Below are 24,892 nucleotides of genomic sequence, written 5' to 3'. Positions count from 1 at the left end.
TGAACTTCAGACAATAAACAGGTTGTCAGTTAAAACGGTTTATTGAATCAAACTATTTACAAAGTAAAGTAAAGACAATTTAACAAAAACAACATAAATCAGTGATTATAGGCTATAGTAGCTTTGAGCCGAATGCGAACAAAAATAAAAGCCTGGGTACCGAGGTCACCAATGTAGCTACAACATCTGAACGGAAGGAATCTATCTCTTACATAGGATACCTGCCTGTACAAAAGACCTGCCTTTAATTGTACCTGCCTGTACAATAAAGACTACAATAAAGACTACCCTGACACCTAGTATCCAGGGAGTGTATGTGAATGGAAAATAAAGACCAGTTATTTTTTCACCTAAACATTATGATGTTCATTGTTTAGTCTTACAATGCCATTGGTCATGATATTTGCATATAAATACCCCCCACAAAGGCAGAAATTCACACATCTTCAAAATCTCTGGACAATTTTTAACCTTTAACCCTGAAAAAAGTAAGTAAAATGCCTGTAATATATATTTTTTGTGATCATTAGAATGTCTAGAACATGTACATTTATTATTGTGAAAGATATCCCCCAAATGTAAATTATGAATTTATTATTATTTTTTAAACATATTTTCCTCTGCAAAGTACTAGGAGTACAAAGTAGTAGTATGGTTGAAATCTCTTTTTTGCAACTAGAAATATATCTGGGTCTTGCAGGGTTAAGGGTAAATCAAACAAAGCCAGGAGCACACCTGGGGGCAGAGACAGAAACAGACTAATAAGTCTCTCCAGAGTAGCCAACCAGGTGAAGCTCCTCCCACTAACGACCTCCGCGCTGCTGTCTCTTCCTGAAAGGAGACGAGAGCATGTAGTGAGTAACAGTAGGAGCCAATTAGAACCAATCAATGAAGAGGTAATTCTGAGTTCATACGTATGAGGTTGTACTGCAGACTGTGCCAGGACATCATATGTATCCTGACCCATAGTGGCTAGTTGTAGACTCTGATAGGTGGAGTCTGGACCTGTGGTGTGTGCACCTCCAAGCTGCCGTCTCTTCCTAGAAGGGGATGAGAGCACAAGCAGTAGGACAGTAGGTGCAGAAAGAGAGGCATAATTTAACCAACACAACAATCAATAAAATGGTGATCATGAGGTCATACTTATGAGGCTGTACTCTAGATGTTTGGGTCATGACGTCATCCATAGTGGCTGGTTGGAGATTCTGATAGGTGGAGTCTGGATCTGTGGTCTGACAAATGTAGAGGAGGGAATACATTTGCACACGCACACAATTTGTCCTACCTCTCCATCCTAACTGTCAGCATGGGGAAGCTAGCCAGGAACAATGTCCTCGGAACAGTTATTGGTTCAGTGTTTTTTAAGGACAGCATTCAGGGGACGTACCAGAGTTACTGAAGCACACTGACTGACGAGCTAGACTTTACCTGTGTGTGTGTGTGTGTGTGTGTGTGTGTGTGTGTGTGTGTGTGTGTGTGTGTGTGTGTGTGTGTGTGTGTGTGTGTGTGTGTGTGTGTGTGTGTGTGTGTGTATATATATATATATACATGGAACGAGGTGGAGCTATTTTTTAATCTGGCGGCAATTTTGAAAATGTTGGAAATCTGCGTGGCCCAAGGTTGAATATCAATTACAGTAGGGTGTTATTTCATGCTCACCAACTGAACTATCATGTCAATTTCCTGCCTGACTATTGCCAAACAGTATTTACTCGTATACTGGATTTGGTTGCTTGAAAAATCATTAGGCCTACCTGTTCACTTGACTGATGGACAGCTGTCTGGTCATGACAGAGATGAGACAAAGGGTTCAGTGTTCCTACAAGTAAAAGCAGAAACCTTTATAATTCAGTGTTTCTGAAGTTGGGACCCAAATGTCTGTTGCGACTTACTTTTGGTTAATATCATGAAATATACTTTAGGAATAATGTGTTGGAGATTACCCATTGTGACTTTACAAATAATGGATTAAAAAAAATAAGCAATATATACTGTATATACATAATGGATTATAATGAATAATAGGAATGAAAGGAATCTATTTTACCGTGGCAATGTTCACAAACATTTTTTTGAGTTCTGGTGTAAATAAGACAACAAGACAACAAAACAATCGCGATCACACAGCATGCCAGTAGTAACACCAGTACGACCAGGACAATGACATGAGGATCCAACTTCTGACCTGGAATCAGAGAGAAAACAATCTATCAAAACTGTTAACGGTTATATATATAACCTATACATAACATGAATATGTATAATACCATATCATAATAGATTGTCTTATGAAACAAATTAACAATACAAGATTAATTCAATTACTGTCTTTTGAAATTGCGTTCAACTTTCAAGCATGGAACTACAAATTTAAATCTCTTCATATGGTGAATTATTTAAATGCAGAACCTATACTGTAATGTCAGTGTTTGTATCATGTTTTTTAATTCCCTTCAGCTGAATACATGTTTCTCCTTTTGTTGCACTTTGATATTGTTTATTTATAGATGTGCCTTTTGCTTTTATATATATAAAAAAAGATCAGGTAGAGACATAAAATCTGAATATTACAATTTGTATATCTTTCTACTCTTTTTTATACAATAAATACATTTCACAGCGTGCAGGTATAGCCAGGTATAGTATTTTTTCTTGAATGTTTATCACATAGCTCCATCACTACTGTTATATGTATATTCATTTTAGTTATAGTTATAGTTTAGTTTAATAGCCTGAAAACAAATGCATATCCTACTTATTTCCAGCTTAACTCCTTTGCCAAAGAGTATCTCTCCACATGCAGCCACAGCACAGTAGTACATCCCAGCATCAGAGGAGAGGACACTGTCCTTGTAGAGACTGTAGACACATCTCTGTGGAGCAGAACCAGCCTCGGTTTCACATCCTCTACTCCTGTCCCAGTGAGATGAAACCATGCCAGGATGGGACTCATTTCGGAACCAGAACACATTGTGTCCTGATTGTCCTCCAATACACTGGGCACCGTCTTCTCTACCCCCAGACATAATCCAGCACTTGAGGGTCACCCTGTCTCCGAGTGGGACCAAGGTCTGGTGGATCGACCTCTCGTGATGTGACTCTGTGAATGCAATAGAATAATATATACAATAACCTGGACTGACAAGACACAATAGGCCTATGTATGTAATCATTGTTCATTATGTCAACAGTACAATTTAAGGCAGATAAGTGGTAAAAGTATCAGAAGAAGACCGATATAGGCCTATAGAGACTGAATGTGACATACTGTACCATTTACAACCAAATATGTGCCGATGTCATATTCCACAGAATATGATGATCCTTTTAGACAGAAGTATGTTGCTTCATCATCTTTATTGACATCTCTGATTGTTAGAGTGTTTTGAGCATTGCTTCCGTTCACAATGAAGCGTGAGTTGTTAAACTGTCCATGAAAGACTGTTTGGCCAAATGCTGAAGAAGAAATTTGTTGGGGCATATGTCCAAGACATTGCTTATACCAGTAACGATAATGAGTTTCTCCATTAAATCCCGGGCATCGTAAGGTGATGGTTTCACTGATTTTGACAATTCTCAAAGGGATCTGCTGGGGAATCTGTGTCGTGACTGAAGATCAGGTAGCAGAACAATGGTTGTCCCGAGACACAGCAAATACAAAATAGAGAAAAAAAATTGAATTATCAGCTTAAAAATAAATGCAAAAAAAAGAAACAAAATTAAGTTGAAAAATAAATCAATTAAATTAAAATCAAAAGACATAATGAGCCTTTGAATAATACATAAAATGCAGTTCAGTATAGTGTTTAATCTTTTGATCTAAATATGGGTCTTACAGTAGAGCAAAATGGAAGATATACTTACACACTGTTCTAAGAAGAAGCAGAACAAACAATTTGTCAGTCATTGTGTTTTGACGGAAAGCTGCCTCAAATGAAAGGTTTAGTCTGATGATCAAGGTTTAGGTAGGATCAAGTAGAAAATGCATCATGTGACTGGGAGGAACATGAAAGGTACAGTATCATGGCCCAACCCACCTCTGCTGCCATTGGGGTTATAGTTACTTAGAACCACATTGAGTGCCACTCTAAAGAATTAAGCTAGCAAATCGATCAAGAACAAAATAGACGAGTTGAGGGTGATGATTTTGATGATTTATACAAATGCGTATAAAAAACAACTTCTACAGAGACTTACATGGAAACCACTCATGCAGAACAGTTGTCTCGTCTGTGTTTCGTACGGGAGGATCAGGGCCGAATTAACCCCTATAGTGGTGCCCCGGGCTATGACCCGGTTCGGTGTCCCCGGGACCGTTTTGTCAATGGAGGGTTGTGAGTCGTAGTCTACTTGCCAGCCCATCGAGCCCAATGTGAACACGGGCATTTTGAGTAACCTAAAGTTTTATGCTAGAAATGTTGAGTATGGGTCCCCAGTATTTAGAAACTGCCGGAATGTTACAGTAGAACAGTGTCTGTTGGGCACCGGCCTACTCGTTAATGATGCAAATTGGAAATGCATGGCCCACCCAGTTATGCAATTTTTTATAACTCAGCTCAGGGCCGCGGGAAGGTATTTACAGTAGGAGGTGCTGAACGTTTAGGAGGGGGTGCGCACGTGTAAGCGTGCGCCGCAAAATGCGCGTGCACACACCTCGTGCACGCACATTTGTGCATTTTCACACGGAAAAGTGGCTTTTACTTTCCTATATATACTATAATAACCATCTGCCTCCTGTGCCGCAGTGAACTAACGCTACGCTTGATTTTTGTCACGGACATACAAAATAAATGATCAATAATTTTACCAGAAACCCAAATAGCTCGCCCTAAATGTATGTAATTCTTCCATGTACACAATGGCTGAGATTCAGTTCTTTATTTCTTGTTCTCAGTTCTCTGTTTGCTGGAAAGTTCTAGTCAAATGATTTGTGGTTTGTCCGCAAACGTCTTTCCAAGTTCTCTTTCTTCACCATCACTGTTCAGTTCTTGCTGATGAGACAAATAATTACAGTAGAATAATGATGAGAGAGCTCTATCCAGTTCCATGTATGGTACACAAATACATATGGCTGAGATTTCAGTTCTTTATTTCTTGTTCTCAGTTCTCTGTTTGCTGGAAAGTTCTTGTGAAATGATTTGTGGTTTGCCACCAAGTTCCCTTTATTCAGTATCACTGCATATAGTTGTACAATATGTCTTTTGTGTCATGCCGTCTGTTCCCAAACTCATTTAACTGATGTCTTGTCTCATTAGTAGTAGCTAATAATAAACAGGTCAATCCTGTGTTAATTCACTCTATCCCACTCATTTGTTAGTTTCAAGAGTAGTAGTGGTTTCCGTTAAGGTGAACAAGTATTCAATGTTGATGAGAAAGTCTTAGAACATGGCACCGGTAGGTGGTGTGATGTAAGGAATTATGCCAGTGGAACAATGAAAGGGCAACAATGAAAGCCAGCTATTAGCAAACATTACTTCTAGCTGTCTGTCCTGTCTTGCATCCTCACCTGACATTAATGAGCATGTCATCCCGACACTTCACCAGTCACCAAAATAATTCAAACTAATTATTTAAATATTTTGATATATTGTAGACATTATAACCAACATAAAAAAATGTCACAGACATGGACAAGTCTTGCCAGTCTTGTACGGACATGTTGATGACCCCTGGAACAAACAGACACATGCAATTAACCAGAATTAGGCGCCGATACTGTGATACATACAGCATACTTATTAGGCATAGTAACAAATCTGTTTTGAACATATACATAAAATGATTTTTTTCTAAGATTATTCATCTTCCCCTCCTGTCCGATGGGGGGAGGGGGGGCTGTGCCTGGGGGGAGGAGGTGCTCCAGCCCCTCCAGCACCCCTACTTCCCTCAGCCATGACTCAGCTGCTCCTGCACGCTGTTGTGCGCCACGCATTGGTTTGCGGTAGGCTCGGGAACCTTTCGGCATGTTGCAATGAACAAAGGTTGTCTGTAACTGAGTTAGAGTACAAAGTGACTGTGAAAGCTAGGTGGAGCGTGTAAGTAATCAACTGGCAGGTGTGGGCAATTCCACAGGGGTGGGGAATTAGCCAAATGAAGGTTTTGGCGTTGGCATGTCTCTGTGTGAGCTTCTTCTTAAGAGCGAGGTCGCGCTGAAACAACAGAGCTTCTTAATACGGCACAGTTAAGAAGCAGGAGCTAAACTATATCTGGTGTCCGTGAGGTCATATGTAGAGTTGCTGGCCGTCTCCGTAAATGAAGATCTAGGTGATGATCCAGTCTTCTCCATGTATGGCTATCCAGGGTTTGATGAGGTCAGGGTCGTGATCTTCATATATGGAGATCCAGGTGATAGTCAGCTCCACATATGGAGATCCATGTGTTGTACCAACTTGGTTCATTTGAGGGTTTGATGAAGTCAAATCAACATATGGAATGTCAGCACAGGTCAGCTCCAGGAAACCATTTTGGTGCTGTTACTGTAATTGTTTGGCACACAATGGTGGAGGTACCAACACATTGTTTTTTTCTTTTCTTTTTCGTATTTGTATGGAGGGATAGACAGTAGGCTGACAGGAAATGGGGAGAGAGATGGGAAGGTGACATGCAGCAAAGGCCACCGGGAACGGGAGTCGAACCCACGGCACACTGCCAGACTGGATCACCAGCCAAGGTGCCTGGACCGCCAAGCCACGGCCCAGGCCAAGACTATAGGCTATATCTTGCGCCACCCCTTACCCCTTATCCCTAAACCTGTTTGCCATTTTTACTATTTAGAAAAAATCTTTTAAAATTGTTCAAATAGCCGATCTACAAGCTCACAACGTGTCGATGTAGATTGGCTAGTTGAACTATTTTAAAAGATTTTTCTAAATATCACACCTGTGTGAAGTGAGGGGCGCTCTTATCATTATACATCATCATACATAATCTCATGAACAACTGAATTTATGTGATTGGTTAGCCGATTTGCTCGTCTACATATGACGTAAATTTTCCCTTCATTGTCAAATGCATTTAATGTTGGTGTTGCCACAAATTTACGTCATATTTGGCGGACGTTTGACCTAATTTCTCCTTCCATTGTCAATGGCAAATATTGAGACGTGTGAGGACAAAAGCTGTATATAGGAGGGGCTAGCGCCCCTCAAAAATTCTATTTTATGTCTATGGGTATTTGGAGGCGTGGCCATAGTTGTTATTTGTCAGGCATGCCCAACTATGGAGTATATGCAGATGTCATAACATAATTATGATGTCAGAACAGGCCAGCTCCATAAATGGAGATGTCCAGAGCCCATGGGCAGGGGCCCTGTCCAGAGCCCGGGCAGAGGCTTTTATGCTGGTTCTGGACAACCGGCGATCCGACAGACTTGACACCGGGGACTGCACTCCCTGTGGTGGTGTGGAACGTGTGTCAAATTTGAATTCGGTTCAAATTCGAACTTCTTGAGTTATGTGGATTACAGACGTACGTATACATGTACACACAGAGACGTGCTGCTTTTATATTAGGATATTGTGCAGCCCTACTGTACATACTGTGTACTGTCACACACCCACACACACGCACGTATGCACACACACACACGCACACACGCACGGACGCACGCATGCACACCACACGCACAGACACACTATCATGGTGAAAAACGTGCATAGTCATGTGACATGTGAGATTGGTCCAGTGAATAAAAACATTAAAAAAAATTAAGAAGTACATTGTGGGTGTATGGGATTTTTTCTCTATCACACTATCACTAAACACAGGTGAAATTCACCCGAACGGCCTGCCTGTAGAAAAAAACAGGGATGTGGGCAGGGAAACAAACCTACCTCTAAGATGTCACTGAGCATCATGAAGGTACTGAAAGACCCACCCACATCAGACATCAGCAACATGATGAAAATTGCAATTTCAATAGTGCTTCACACTAGTCCAAAGCTCGGGCCCTTATAATTTCTTTCTTTTTTCTTTCTTTTTTTTTCTTCAGGGAAGGCATATACATTTTAGTTGACCCTACTCCTGTATGTAATAATACTGTGTGTTCTTTTGTCTTCTTGCAGTACAATATGTGGTATTGTTTCCATATCAATGTCTTGACATGGAAGAAAAGCCACATAGCAGCTCACAGATGTAGGTGGCTTTGACAGACCACCAATGTTGTTTACGCTGAATGTTGGTATCAACAGGATGTGTAGCTCGCATGCATTTTGAGAGGCCTAAAATTGACTAATTTTAATTGACTAATTTTAGTCAGTGTAGCTGACATCTTTCATTTTGGTTTCCAGGGCAGGACAGGAAAAGACCCCATCTTAAGTTTTGAACAGTTTCAACTTAACAGTTAGCGCCTTACTTGAAGTGAGCTGTGGGAATTTGCTAATAATGTACAGTTTCATAAAAGTATTGTGTATACCTATCTACAGTAGGCCTACATCACTAACAAGAGAATACAAATATATACAAAGTGTAGCTACAAACAGGACTATTTTTGCTTCACTCAGTTTAAAGTATTTAATGGATATTTGTAGTGCATTTTTCATTAGCTACTACTATGCACAATGAAATAAAATAAATAAATGAAAACTACTTCTCTACTCTGCCTCTCACTGCTAACAAAGACAGTGCTTGAGAAAGAATCGGAGAAAATCACCCCCGTAAATTCACACCTTTTATCTCAGCTTCCCCTGTATCGTGTGGTTTGCTGGTGTATGTGTGTGTGTGTGTGTGTGTGTGCGTGCATGAGTGTGCGCACATGCATGCAAGCACACGTGTGTGTCTACATGTGTAAATGTGTGCCTGTATTTGTGCATGTATACAGTATACATGCTCTTGATTAAAGGTTTGTGTGTATTCATCTGTTCATACACAAACAATGTGCACCCACACACTATAGAGACTGTATATCTGTACATGGCTCGCTGTGTGTGTAACAGTCTCCTCCTAAATGTGCATCCCCTGTCAGGTGAAAAGAAGCGGCTTGAACTCCTCATGCAATGAAGAAAACATGAGGTTAGTCCATTGCTCTCCCCAGGTTGGCAGAGGGAGTGTAGCGCCCAGAATTACATTACGGTAGGCCTAGATAATTGACACTGGGTGAAAAAATGCGTTACAAAAAATGTGGGATAAAAAATGTGGCTTAAACCAAAGGTACAACTAGAAAAAGTGCCCCTCGGGGCACAGGTCCCCACCAGGCCAGGTCAGGTTGTGGCCTCCTGGTGGCGCTATAATAGGCCAATGAGAAAAGGGTGCCATTTCTTCTTACGGCTTTGATGGCAATTGGATGATTTGAGGCATTTTGATATATTCCTCAGCCTAGTAGGAATGTGCGTGAAAGATCCAATCCTGCAAACTTTGAAAGCCAATGGTAATCCAGTCTGGTACCAGACAGTGGCCTTGTGGTTAGAGTGTCTGCCCTGAAACTGGGAGGTCGGGGTTCGATCCAGAGGCGGTTCTGGACAACCGTGGGTCCGACTGACTTGACACCGGGCACTGCACCCCCTGCTGTGGTGTGGAACGTGTGTGTCGAATTTGAAGTCGGTGGGGCTAACAGTTCTCGAGTTACGTGGATTACACACAGACACACAGACAGAGACTTGATGCATTTATAGATAAGATATTGAAGAAACTGATTAATGTGTGTACCGTCACTTTAAAAGCGTAATTTTGTTTCACCTGACAGCGCTTGTTTGCAGGTATAAATACACATTTAAGCCCAAACCACACCAAAGGGTCGCGTTGTTGGGACAAAACGTTTTTTAAGGTAAACCACAGCAATGCAACTCAATGAGTTGCATTGGTGTGGTTTACCTTAAACAACGTTTTGTCCCAAGACTCCCAACGCGACACTCTGGTGTGGTTTGGGCTCGACATGTTTGTGCCAGCGTGTGCGATTAGATTTATATTATTGATCGCCTCTTGTCTTGATTGTTTAAACATGACGCCATGGGCCGCTATGCTCGATAACAGACTTGATAAGCCCAAAGCTTATTGATGGGTTCTTTCGGGTATCGGGTTTCGAGCTCCATCCCTAGTGATGACACAAAGCTAGAGTGCTGTAGGGGGACGTGGTTGACCGGCACACCTTAAGAATTTTGTCTACTTTGTCGGTGCACCATGTTTCCTTCCGGACAGAAACACAGGAAACAGGTAGTGACACCCGAAAAACAGAGCAGATCTCCAACCTAACAATCATCAGCTAGAAGGTAATCCAATTAATTTCACTCTACTCACCGGACAATAAAGTTCTGTAGTAATCTACGTAATCTAACAACTAAGACCTTCTCTTATGGAGGTCCACAGCTTAATATACTGTATGTATAGGAGTCCTTTACATGAAAATGTTTGAGAACCCCAGGGGGTATACATTAGGTTGGCATTGGTGTAAATACAATATTGTTCCTATCAAACGTAATTGTGTGTAAACGTGTGTGTGTGTGTGTGTGTGTGTGTGTGTGTGTGTGTGTGTGTGTGTGTGTGTGTGTGCGTGTGCGTGTGCGTGTGCGTGCGCGCGTGTGCATGTGTGCGCGTGCGTGCCAGTCCAACCAAACAACTGTGATGAACTTCAGACAATAAACAGGTTGTCAGTTAAAACGGTTTATTGAATCAAACTATTTACAAAGTAAAGTAAAGACAATTTAACAAAAACAACATAAATCAGTGATTATAGGCTATAGTAGCTTTGAGCCGAATGCGAACAAAAATAAAAGCCTGGGTACCGAGGTCACCAATGTAGCTACAACATCTGAACGGAAGGAATCTATCTCTTACGTAGGATACCTGCCTGTACAAAAGACCTGCCTTTAATTGTACCTGCCTGTACAATAAAGACTACACCTAGTATCCAGGGAGTGTATGTGAATGGAAAATAAAGACCAGTTATTTTTTCACCTAAACATCATTGATGTTCATTGTTTAGTCTTACAATGCCATTGGTCATGATATTTGCATATAAATACCCCCCACAAAGGCAGAAATTCACACATCTTCAAAATATCTGGACAATTTTTAACCTTTAACCTTTAACCCTGAAAAAAGTAAGTAAAATGCCTGTAATATATATTTTTTGTGATCATTAGAATGCCTAGAACATGTACATTTATTATTGTGACAGATATCCCCCAAATGTAAATTATTAATTTATTATTATTTTTTAAACATATTTTCCTCTGCAAAGTACTAGGAGTACAAAGTAGTAGTAAGGTTGAAATATCTTTTTTGCAACTAGAAATATATCCGGGTCTTGCAGGGTTAAGGGTAAATCAAACAAAGCCAGGAGCACACCTGGGGGCAGAGACAGAAACAGACTAATAAATCTCTCCAGAGTAGCCAACCAGGTGAAGCTCCTCCCACTAACGACCTCCTCGCTGCTGTCTCTTCCTGAAATGAGACGAGAGCATGTAGTGAGTAACAGTAGGAGCCAATTAGAACCAATCAATGAAGAGGTAATTATGAGTTCATACGTATGAGGTTGTACTGCAGATTGTGCCAGGACATCATATGTATCCTGACCCATAGTGGCTAGTTGTAGACTCTGATAGGTGGAGTCTGGACCTGTGGTGTGTGCACCTCCAAGCTGCCGTCTCTTCCTAGAAGGGGATGAGAGCACAAGCAGTAGGACAGTAGGTGCAGAAAGAGAGGCATAATTTAACCAACACAACAATCAATAAAATGGTGATCATGAGGTCATACTTATGAGGCTGTAATCTAGATGTTTGGGTCATGACGTCATCCATAGTGGCTGGTTGGAGATTCTGATAGGTGGAGTCTGGATCTGTGGTCTGACAAATGTAGAGGAGGGAATACATTTGCACACGCACACAATTTGTCCTACCTCTCCATCCTAACTGTCAGCATGGGGAAGCTAGCCAGGAACAATGTCCTCGGAACAGTTATTGCTTCAGTGTTTTTTAAGGACAGCATTCAGGGGTCGTACCAGAGTTACTGAAGCACACTGACTGACGAGCTAGACTTTACCTGTGTGTGTGTGTGTGTGTGTGTGTGTGTGTGTGTGTGTGTGTGTGTGTGTGTGTGTGTGTGTGTGTGTGTGTGTGTGTGTGTGTGTGTGTGTGTGTGTGTGTGTGTGTGTGTGTGTGTGTGTGTGTGTGTGTGTGTGTGTGTGTGTATATATATATATATACATGGAACGAAGTGGAGCTATTTTTTAATCTGGCGGCAATTTTGAAAATGTTGGAATTCTGCGTGGCCCAAGGTTGAATATCAATTACAGTAGGGTGTTATTTCATGCTCACCAACTGAACTATCATGTCAATTTCCTGCCTGACTATTGCCAAACAGTATTTACTCGTATACTGGATTTGGTTGCTTGAAAAATCATTAGGCCTACCTGTTCACTTGACTGATGGACAGCTGTCTGGTCATGACCAAGATGAGACAAAGGGTTCAGTGTTCCTACAAGTAAAAGCAGAAACCTTTATAATTCAGTGTTTCTGAAGTTGGGACCCAAATGTCTGTTCCGACTTACTTTTGGTTAATATCATGAAATATACTTTAGGAATAATGTGTTGGAGATTACCCATTGTGACTTTACAAATAATGGATTAAAAAAAATAAGCAATATATACTGTATATACATAATGGATTATAATGAATAATAGGAATGAAAGGAATCTATTTTACCGTGGCAATGTTCACAAAATTTTTTTTGAGTTCTGGTGTAAATAAGACAACAAGACAACAAAACAATCGCGATCCCACAGCATGCCAGTAGTAACACCAGTACGACCAGGACAATGACATGAGGATCCAACTTCTGACCTGGAATCAGAGAGAAAACAATCTATCAAATCTGTTAACTGTTAAATATATATCTTTACACAACAACTACATAACATGAATATGTATAATACCATATCATAATAGATTGTCTTATGAAACAAATTGACAATACGATTAATTCAATTACTGTCTTTTTTAATTGCGTCCAACTTTCAAGCCTGGCACTTCAAATTTAAATCTCTTCATATGGTGAATTATTTAAATGCAGAACCTATACTGTAATGTCAGTGTTTGTATCATGTTTTTTAATCCCCTTCAGCTGAATACATGTTTCTCCTTTTGTTGCACTTTGATATTGTTTATTTATAGATGTGCCTTTTGCTTTTATATATATAACAAAAGATCAGGTAGAGACATAAAATACAATAAATACATTTCACAGCGTGCAGGTATAGCCAGGTATAGTATTTTTTCTTGAATGTTTATCACATAGCGCCATCACTACTGTTATATATATATATATACATTTTAGTTATAGCTATAGTTATAGTTTAGTTTAATAGCCTGAAAACAAATGCATATCCTACTTATTTCCAGCTTAACTCCTTTGCCAAAGAGTATCTCTCCACATGCAGCCACAGCACAGTAGTACATCCCAGCATCAGAGGAGAGGACACTGTCCTTGTAGAGACTGTAGACACATCTCTGTGGAGCAGAACCAGCCTCGGTTTCACATCCTTTACTCCTGTTCCAGTGAGATGAAACCATGCCAGGATGGGACTCATTTCGGAACCAGAACACATTGTGTCCTGATTGTCCTCCAATACACAGGGCACCGTCTTCTCTACTCCCAGACATAATCCAGCACTTGAGGGTCACCCTGTCTCCGAGTGGGACCAAGGTCTGGTGGATCGACCTCTCGTGGTGAGACTCTGTGAATGCAATAGAATAATATACAATCACCTTGACTGACAAGACACAATAGGCCTATGTATGTAATCATTGTTCATTATGTCAACAGTACAATTTAAGGCAGATAAGTGGTAAAAGTATCAGAAGAAGACCGATAGGCCTATAGAGACTGAATGTGACATACTGTACCATTTACAACCAAATATGTGCCGTTGTCATATTCCCAAGAATATCCTTCTCCTTGTTGACAGAAGTATGTTGCTTCATCATCTTTATTGACATTTCTGATTGTTAGAGTGTTTTGAGCATTGCTTTCGTTCACAATGAAGCGTGAGTTGTTAAACTGTCCATGAAAGACTGTTTGGCCATATACTGAAGAAGAAATGTGTTGGGGCATATGTCCAAGACATTGCTTATACCAGTAACGATATAACGATCCTCCATTCATTCCCGGGCATCGTAAGGTGATGGTTTCACTGATTTTGACAATTCTCAAAGGGATCTGCTGGGGAATCTGTGTCGTGACTGAAGATCAGGTAGCAGAACAATGGTTGTCCCGAGACACAGCAAATACAAAATAGAGAAAAAATGAGAATTATCGGTTTAAAAATAAATGCAAGAAAAAGAAACAAAATTAAGTTGAAAAATAAATCAATTAAATGAAAATCTAAAAACATAATGAGCCTTTGAATAATACATAAAATGCAGTTCAGTATAGTGTTTAATATTTTGATCTAAATATGGGTCTTACAGTAGAGCAAAATGGAAGATATACTTACACACTGTTCTAAGAAGAAGCAGAACAAACAATTTGTCAGTCATTGTGTTTTGACGGAAAGCTGCCTCAAATGAAATGTTTAGTCTGATGATCAAGGTTTACTATAGAAAATGCATCATGTGACTGGGAGGAACATGAAAGGTACAGTATCATGGCCCAACCCACCTCTGCTGCCATTGGGGTTATAGTTACTTAGAACCACATTGAGTGCCACTCTAAAGAATTAAGCTAGCAAATCGATCAAGAACAAAATAGACGAGTTGAGGGTGATGATTTATACAAATGCGTACACAACTTCTACAGAGATTTACATGGAAACAACCCAAGGTGATGATCCAGTCTTCTCCATGTATGGCTATCCAGGGTTTGATGAGGTCAGGGTCGTGATCTTCATATATGGAGATCCAGTTGATGATAGTCAGCTCCACATATGGAGATCCATGTGTTGTACCAACTTGGTTCATTTGAGGGTTTGATGAGGTCAGATCAACATATGGAATGTCAGCACAGGTCAGCTCCAGGAAACCATTTTGGTGCTGTTACTGTAATTGTTTGGCACACAATGGTGGAGGTACCAACACATTGTTTTTTTCTTTTCTTTTTCGTATTTGTATGGAGGGATAGACAGTAGGCTGACAGGAAATGGGGAGAGAGATGGGAAGGTGACATGCAGCAAAGGCCGCCAGGAACGGGAGTCGAACCCACGGCACACTGCCAGACTGGATCACCAGCCAAATTGCCTGGACCGCCAAGCCACGGCCCAGGCCAAGACTATAGGCTATATCTTGCGCCACCCCTTACCCCTTATCACTAAACCTGTTTGCCATTTTTACTATTTAGAAAAATCTTTTAAAATTGTTCAAATAGCCGATCTACAAGCTCACAACGTGTCGATGTAGATTGGCTAGTTGAACTATTTTAAAAGATTTTTCTAAATATCACACCCGTGTGAAGTGAGGGGCGCTCTTATCATTATACATCATCATACATAATCTCATGAACAACTGAATTTATGTGATTGGTTAGCCGATTTGCTCGTCTACATATGACGTAAATGTTTCCTTCATTGTCAAATGCATTTAATGTTCGTGTTGCCACAAATATTTGGCGGACGTTTGACCTAATTTCTCCTTCCATTGTCAATGGCAAATATTGAGACGTGTGAGGACAAAAGCTGTATATAGGAGGGGCTAGGGCCCCTCAAAAATTCTATTTTATGTCTATGGGTATTTGGAGGCGTGGCCATATATGGAGTTATTTGTCAGGCATGCCCAACTATGGAGTATATGCAGATGTCATAACATAATTATGATGTCAGAACAGGCCAGCTCCATAAATGGAGATGTCCAGAGCCCATGGGCAGGGGCCCTGTCCAGAGCCCGGGCAGAGGCTTTTATGCTGGTTCTGGACAACCGGCGATCCGACAGACTTGACACCGGGCACTGCACTCCCTGTGGTGGTGTGGAACGTGTGTGTCAAATTTGAAGTCGGTTCAAATTCGAACTTGAACAGTTCTTGAGTTATGTGGATTACAGACGTACGTATACATGTACACACAGAGACGTGCTGCTTTTATATTAGGATATTGTGCAGCCCTACTGTACATACTGTGTACTGTCACACACCCACACGCACGCACGTATGCACACACACACACACGCACGCACGCATGCACACACACACACGGACGCACGCATGCACACACACACACGGACGCACGCACGCACACACACGGACGCATGCACGCACGCACACCACACGCACAGACACACTATCATGGTGAAAAACGTGCATAGTCATGTGACATGTGAGATTGGTCCAGTGAATAAAAACATTAAAAAAAATTAAGAAGTACATTTTGTGGGTGTATGGGATTTTTTCTCTATCACACTATCACTAAACACAGGTGAAATTCACCCGAACACCTGCCTGTAGAAAAAAACAGGTATGTGGGCAGGGAAACAAACCTACCTCTAAGATGTCACTGAGCATCATGAAGGTACTGAAAGACCCACCCACATCAGACATCAGCAACATTATGAAAATTGCAATTTCAATAGTGCTTCACACTAGTCCAAAGCTCGGGCCCTTTTAATTTCTTTCTTTTTTCTTTCTTTTTTTTTCTTCAGGGAAGGCATATACATTTTAGTTGACCCTACTCCTGTATGTAATAATACTGTGTGTTCTTTTGTCTTCTTGCAGTACAATATGTGGTATTGTTTCCATGTCAATGTCTTGACATGGAAGAAAAGCCACATAGCAGCTCACAGATGTAGGTGGCTTTGACAGACCACCAAGGTTGTTCACGCTGAATGTTGGTATGAACAGGATGTGTAGCTCGCATGCATTTTGAGAGGCCTAAAATGGACTAATTTTAGTCAGTGTAGCTGACATCTTTCATTTTGGTTTCCAGGGCAGGACAGGAAAAGGCCCCATCTTAAGTTTTGAACAGTTTCAACTTAACAGTTAGCGCCTTACTTGAAGTGAGCTGTGGGAATTTGCTAATAATGTACAGTTTCATAAAAGTATTGTGTATACAGTACCTATCTACAGTAGGCCTACATCACTAACAAGATAATACAAATATATACAAAGTGTAGCTACAAACAGGACTATTTTTGCTTCACTCAGTTTAAAGTATTTCATGGATATTTATAGTGCATTTTTCATTAGCTACTACTATGCACAATGAAATAAAATAAATAAATGAACTACTTCTCTACTCTGCCTCTCACTGCTAACAAAGCCAGTGCTTGAGAAAGAATCGGAGAAAATCACCCCCGTAAATTCACACCTTTTATCTCAGCTTCCCCTGTATCGTGTGGTTTCCTGTTGTGTATATGTGTGTGCGTGCATGCATGAGTGTGCGCACATGCATGCAAGCACACACATGTGTGTCTACATGTGTGCCTGTATTTGTGCATGTATACAGTATACATGCTCTTGATTAAAGGTTTATGCATGAATGTGAGTTTGTGTGTATTTATCTGTTCATACAAAAACAATGTGCACCCACACACTATAGAACTGTACATGGCTCGCTGTGTGTGTAACAGTCTCCTCCTAAATGTGCATCCCCTGTCAGGTGAAAAGAATTGGCTTGAACTCCTCATGCAATGAAGGAAACATGAGGTTAGTCCATTGCTCTCCCCAGGTTGGCAGAGGGAGTGTAGCGCCCAGAATTACATTACGGTAGGCCTAGATAATTGACACTGGGTGAAAAAATGCGTTACAAAAAATGTGGGAATGTGGGACCTGTGCCCCTCGGGGCACAGGTCCCCACCAGGCCAGGTCAGGTTGTGGCCTCCTGGTGGCGCTATAATAGGCCAATGAGAAAAGGGTGCCATTTCTTCTTACACCTTTGATGGCAATTGGATGATTTGAGGCATTTTGTTCCAAAAATGTGTTTTGCAAAAATCCACCTGTTGGTGGTGCTATAACAGGCCAATGTGAAAAGAGTGGGATATATTCCTCAGCCTAGTAGGAATGTGCGTGAAAGATTTCACGTAAATTGCAAGCTGTGTTCATGATTTGAGGCTTTTTGTTAAAAACGGGCTAATCCTGAAAACTTTGAAAGCCAATGGTAATCCAGTCTGGTACCAGACAGTGGCCTTGTGGTTAGAGTGTCTGCCCTGAAACTGGGAGGTCGGGGTTCGATCCAGAGGCGGTTCTGGACAACCGTGGGTCCGACTGACTTGACACCGGACACTGCACCCCCTGCTGTGGTGTGGAACGTGTGTGTCGAATTTGACACACAGACAGAGACTTGATGCATTTATAGATAGAAGATACAGTAGATATAAGATAAGATAATGCAACTCAATGAGTTGCATTGGTGTGGTTTACCTTAAACGTTTTGTCCCAAGACTCCCAGCGCGACACTTTGGTGTGGTTTGGGCTCGACATGTTTGTGCCAGCGTGTGCGATTAGATTTATATTATTGATCGCCTCTTGTCTTGATTGTTTAAACATGACACCATGGGCCGCTATGCTCGATAACAGACTTGATAAGCCCAAAGCTTATTGATATTGGGTTCTTTCGGGTATCGGGTTTCGAGCTCCATCCCTAGTGATGACACAAAGCTAGAGTGCTGTAGGGGGACGTGGTTGACCAGCACACCTTAAGAATTTTGTCTACTTTATGTTTCCTTCCGGACAGAAACACAGGAAACAGGTAGTGACACCTGAAAAACAGAGCAGATCTCCAACCTAACAATCATCAGCTAGAAGGTAATCCAATTAATTTCACTCTACTCACCGGGGAAAATAAAGTTCTGTAGTAATCTACGTAATCTAACAACTAAGACCTTCTCTTATGGAGGTCCACAGCTTAATATGTTTAGGAGTCCTTTACATGAAAATGTTTGAGAACCCCAGGGGGTATACATTAGGTTGGCATTGGTGTAAATACAATATTGTTCCTATCAAACGTAATTTGTGTGTGTGTGTGTGTGTGTGTGTGTGTGTGTGTGTGTGTGTGTGTGTGTGTGTGTGTGTGTGTGTGTGTGTGTGTGTGTGTGTGTGTGCGTGTGCGTGCACGCGTGTGCATGTGCGTGCCAGTCCAACCAAACAACTGTGATGAACTTCAGACAATAAACAGGTTGTCAGTTAAAACGGTTTATTGAATCAAACTATTTACAAAGTAAAGTAAAGACAAAACAACATAAATCAGTGATTATAGGCTATAGTAGCTTTGAGCCGAATGCGAACAAAAATAAAAGCCTGGGTACCGAGGTCACCAATGTAGCTACAACATCTGAACGGAAGGAATCTATCTCTTACGTAGGATACCTGGATACCTGCCTGTACAAAAGACCTGCCTTTAATTGTACCTGCCTGTACAATAAAGACTACAATAAAGACTACCCTGAAACCTAGTATCCAGGGAGTGCATGTGGATGGAAAATAAAGACCAGTTATTTTTTCACCTAAACATCATTGATGTTCATTGTTTAGTCTTACAATGCCATTGGTCATGATATTTGCATATAAATACCCCCCACAAGGGCAGAAATTCACACATCTTCAAAATCTCTGGACAATTTTTAACCTTTAACCCTGAAAAAAGTAAGTAAAATGCCTGTAATGTATATTGTTTGTGATCATTAGAATGTCTAGAACATGTACATTTTATTATTGTGAAAGATATCCCCCAAATGTAAATTATTAATTTATTATTATTTTTTAAACATATTTTCCTCTGCAAAGTACTAGGAGTACAAAGTAGTAGTAAGGTTGAAATATCTTTTTTGCAACTAGAAATATATCCGGGTCTTGCAGGGTTAAGGGTAAATCAAACAAAGCCAGGAGCACACCTGGGGGCAGAGACAGAAACAGACTAATAAGTCTCTCCAGAGTAGCCAACCAGGTGAAGCTCCTCCCACTAACGACCTCCACGCTGCTGTCTCTTCCTGAAAGGAGACGAGAGCATGTAGTGAGTAACAGTAGGAGCCAATTAGAACCAATCAATGAAGAGGTAATTATGAGTTCATACGTATGAGGTTGTACTGCAGATTGTGCCAGGACATCATATGTATCCTGACCCATAGTGGCTAGTTGTAGACTCTGATAGGTGGAGTCTGGACCTGTGGTGTGTGCACCTCCAAGCTGCCGTCTCTTCCTAGAAGGGGATGAGAGCACAAGCAGTAGGACAGTAGGTGCAGAAAGAGAGGCATAATTTAACCAACACAACAATCAATAAAATGGTGATCATGAGGTCATACTTATGAGGCTGTACTCTAGATGTGTGGGTCATGACGTCATCCATAGTGGCTGGTTGGAGATTCTGATAGGTGGAGTCTGGATCTGTGGTCTGACAAATGTAGAGGAGGGAATACATTTGCACACGCACACAATTTGTCCTCTCCATCCTAACTGTCAGCATGGGGAAGCTAGCCAGGAACAATGTCCTCGGAACAGTTATTGTTATACCAGAGTTACTGAAGCACACTGACTGACGAGCTGGACTTCACCTGTGTGTGTGTGTGTGTGTGTGTGTGTGTGTGTGTGTGTGTGTGTGTGTGTGTGTGTGTGTGTGTGTGTGTGTGTGTGTGTGTGTGTGTGCGTGCGTGCGGGCGCGCGTGTTTCATTTTTAATAATCACAGAGCAATCATTCCTCCAGGCTATGGGATAAGTCATCTCAGATATGCACATCATTCTGTTGAATGAATACAAATGCACCTCCAATATTAAGTAATTTCATCAAGTGAGGTTTCTGAATTCATGTGTGTCAACTGTGTTTTTCAATTTGTAATATTTAGATAATATTAGGTCTGATATTCTTATTTACAATGTAGCTTTCAAGAATGTGAGAAGTTATACATTTCTCCATTTATATTACTTTAACAGATCTACCTGTATGAAGCCATTAGACAGTGATACCAATACATTAAGACATGTGGACGTACACTGATTATACATGTTTTTGTCCATAATGATGAGATATCAGTTGAAGTCATTACCAAATATGGGACACTTAATTTGGTTGCTTGGGAAATAATTACCAGATCACTTGACTGATTGACAGCTGCCTGGTCATGTCCATGATAGGATGAAGTGTTCAGTGTTCCTACAATATATAAGCATGGAATTAAAATCAAGTAAACCTAGTGTTACATACAAAAGGGGTTGACACTAACGGTTGCCCGACTACCCATGGCAAGTAAATAAAATGTTTGGGCAAGTGGGGTTTGCTTTCAGGTTTGCCCGACAGGCAAGTGCATTTAGTCTTCATTAAATATTGGCTATGTATGAAGAACAATTATGCTAAAGTTATCGATTGGATTTAACAAAAAAGAAATACCTTCATTATATAATGGACGATTAAACTGACAGACAAGTGCCTCTGAGCGCTTAGTGTCAACCCCCGATACTTATCTCCCTTGCAAAAGATTATTATAATTAAAAAATATATATGTATCATTGGGACTTTACCTTTAATGGATATGAGAGAAAAAGTAAAAATAAATACAACTATTAAGTCATTAAATACTTATATTTGGAGCTATACTGTACTTTTCCAATCGTGGCTTTTAAGCCTTACAGTATTTGCAGGTCCAAAATGTCTCAGTGATTGATATGGTCACACTCACACTACAAAGAATGGATTAGGTTTTAAACTGAATCCTGCCAGAGCCATCGCTGTACCTACTGTGTCCTCCGTTTTCAATTCAGTACAGTATTTAAATACAAACCACCTTCCTTCTAATAATATAAAAAGGGTAACCCAGCCATGAGAAACATCGACACATAATGATGGATTGTAATGCATGTGCAATGGATCTATTTTACCGTGGCAATGTTCACAAACACTCTTCACATTTCTGCTGTAGTATATTACAATGACATTCACGATCACACTGCATGCCAACAGTAACCCCAGTACAATGACAAGTGGGTCCAGCTTCTGACCTGGAAACAGAGACAAAACAATACATCAAATCTGTTAATGACAGACTGAAAATATAATCCTTAAATAGCTATAATCGCTTCCGAATAAACAGCCAAATAAAATTCTAAATGTCAACATATCATTTCAATTTGATCAAACTACACCTGTATTTACAACATTTCAAAAGTTAATTTAAATGTACAGTATTCATACTGAACAGTGAATGATTTAAATGCAGAACCTATACTGTCAGTGTTTGTATCATATGTTTTTTGTATTCCCTTCATCTGACTGTACAATAAAATAGAAGTTTCTCTTTTTGAGATAGTGTTTGTTTGTTTATGTGGGCTAATAATATACAAATATACAATACATAAATATCACAGTGAAAGGTGCAGGTACAGTATACTCTGTAGAGCCAAAAAGCTACAAGGTTTTATCACATGGCTCCCCAACTTGAGTTATACAATATCCCTACAATATGTGCATTAAAAGGAAGAGGGAATAAACAATGTCAATGTCATTTCTTCTGTTAATTACCCCAAAAGTAACTGTGTTAAATTATCAGTGTTAAAAAAACAAATGCATATCCTACTTATCTCCAGCTTAACTCCTTTGCCAAAGAGTATCTCTCCACATGCAGCCACAGCACAGTAGTACATCCCAGCATCAGAGGAGAGGACACTGTCTGTGGAGAGACTGTAGACACATCTCTGTGGAGCAGAACCAGCCTTGGTTTGACATCCTCTACTCCTGTCCCAGTGAGATGAAACCATGCCAGGATGGGACTCATTTCGGAACCAGAACACATTGTGTCCTCCAGTACACTGGGCATCATCTCGTCTACTCCCAGAGACAACCCAGCACTGGAGCGTCACCCGGCCTCCGAGCGGGACTGACCCAGACACCGGTAGCAAAGTCTGGTTGATGGACCTTTCATGGTCTGACTCTGTTAATAGAATAGAATGGAATACAAGACATTAGAGATTGTACATTAATGGACAAGATTCAATAGGCCTATGTACAGTACAGTACATTCATATGTAACTACAGCAATTAATATGTTCATATGTCAACACTCAACAGTACAATTCGGATAAGTGTAAGGTGTAATGAATAGTGTAATACATAGAGACTGAATGCGACATACTGTACCGTTTACAACCAAATATGTGCCGTTATTTTCAACAGAAAATCGAGATCCTACGCCACAGAAGTACGTAGCTTCATCGTCTTTGTTGATGTTTTTAATGGTTAGATTGGAATCGGCCATGCTTGTTGCCACGATGAAACGTGAGTTGTTAAACTGTGCCCATAGTTCTGTTTTGTCATAGGTTGTCAAAGAAATCTGTTGGAGCGTATGTCCCAGCCTTTGCTTATACCAGTAAAGAAATTGCCCATCGTTATTTCGTGGACATCGTAAAGTAATGGTTTCATGGATTTTGACAATTCTCAATGGGATTTGCTGGGGAACCTGAATCAAGGCTGAAGAAGAGAGAACAATGGTATAGTCACCAGACACAGCAAATACAAAAAAGTGAGAAATCAAATAGAATGAGAAGTTTGGAATGTAATTTAATTTTAATTGTAAGAAAAGACAAAAAATAGACAAAGACATTAATACAACTATGAAATGTAAATGAAAATCTTATCTGGATTCCTATCCAGATAGTAATCCTATATCTAATATACATGAAATGCTGTATTATATCCTAGGTTTTTACGGAGTTAAATATTGTTCTTAGAGCATCGTAAAATAGATGTACTTACACACTGTTCTAAGAAGAAGCAGAACAAACAATTTGTCAGTCATTGTTTTGACGGAAAGCTGCCTCAAATGAAAGGTTTAGTCTGATGATCAAGGTTTACTAAGTGGAAAATGCATCATGTGACTGGGAGGAACATGAAAATGCACTTCCTGTCAAACTTGCAGGCCAGCCCAAGATCCATTTGATTTGATTTGATCACTTGATCACTTGAGAAAACACACAAAGACAAAAAATACAACAATACAGAAAATAGAAATAAAAATACAGAAAATACAAGACAATTATGCAGGAAGGGAGAAAAAAAGCGAATTGGATTTATAAAAGATCCTCCCCCAAAGGATAGATACAATCAATAAGCAGTAATTATACCAACAACAAAAAAAATCCCATTTCTGCATCAAACTGTGACATTTGTGGCACCTCATAATGGTGGAAGTGAAATCACTGTTGACTGCGTTGTTAGAGGACCGACACACACACACACACACACACGCACACGCACATGCACACGCACACACACACACACACACACTATTTGATTGATTTAAAATTTGTATTCACAGTTTGTAGAATAGGTAAGTTCAACTAAAGTACAGGTCAATACAAAAGCTGCTACGAGGATAAAACCAGAAAAAAAAAACACTTAGACGTGTTTACATCAGGGTCCTCCATTTTCAATTCATCAGAACATTTAAAGACGTACAAATACGCTTCTATGCAAAAAAAAGAAATAAATCATCGTAGTTAAAAAAAGTTTAAAAAGAGGAAAACGTGTACAGTAGCCTATGGGAAAGAGGGGGGGGGACTTTAACTTTTTTGACAGGCCAGTTTCGAAATGCAGCCACACGTACTGTAAGTGCTATTTGAGAGCAGTTTTGAAGGAGTCTAGGGATACCAGTATATAATCTCTGCCTATACCGACCATTCAGTTTGTGTGTAATCAGTTAAATCATGAATAAAAAGGGGAATGTGTACATACTGTATGTCTGCTGTAGGCTATAGAAGTCACACATTTTTATATCAAATGTTTTCAAAAGCAGCTTTACATGTGAAATCTATCAAGACTGTGCAACTAAATGGCATATTTAATGTCTAAAATGTTTAAATCATTTACTAGCAACCTGCCATAGGCAAGCTCCAAAGTGTCTGTGTGTCAATCTGTCAGTCACAATCACCCCCGTGGCCTGGGCCGTGGCCAGCAGTCCAGGCACCGATTGGCCGGTAGCCCGAGTCTGGCAGTGTGCCGCGGGTTCGACTCCCGATCCCGACGGCCTTTACTGCATGTCACACCCCCATCTCTCTCCCCC

This window comes from Electrona antarctica, assembly GCF_951216825.1.
Source record: "Electrona antarctica genome assembly, chromosome: 22".
NCBI lineage: Eukaryota > Metazoa > Chordata > Actinopteri > Myctophiformes > Myctophidae > Electrona > Electrona antarctica.
The sequence above is the reverse complement of the archived record's forward strand: the minus strand, read 5'-3'. Positions refer to the sequence as shown.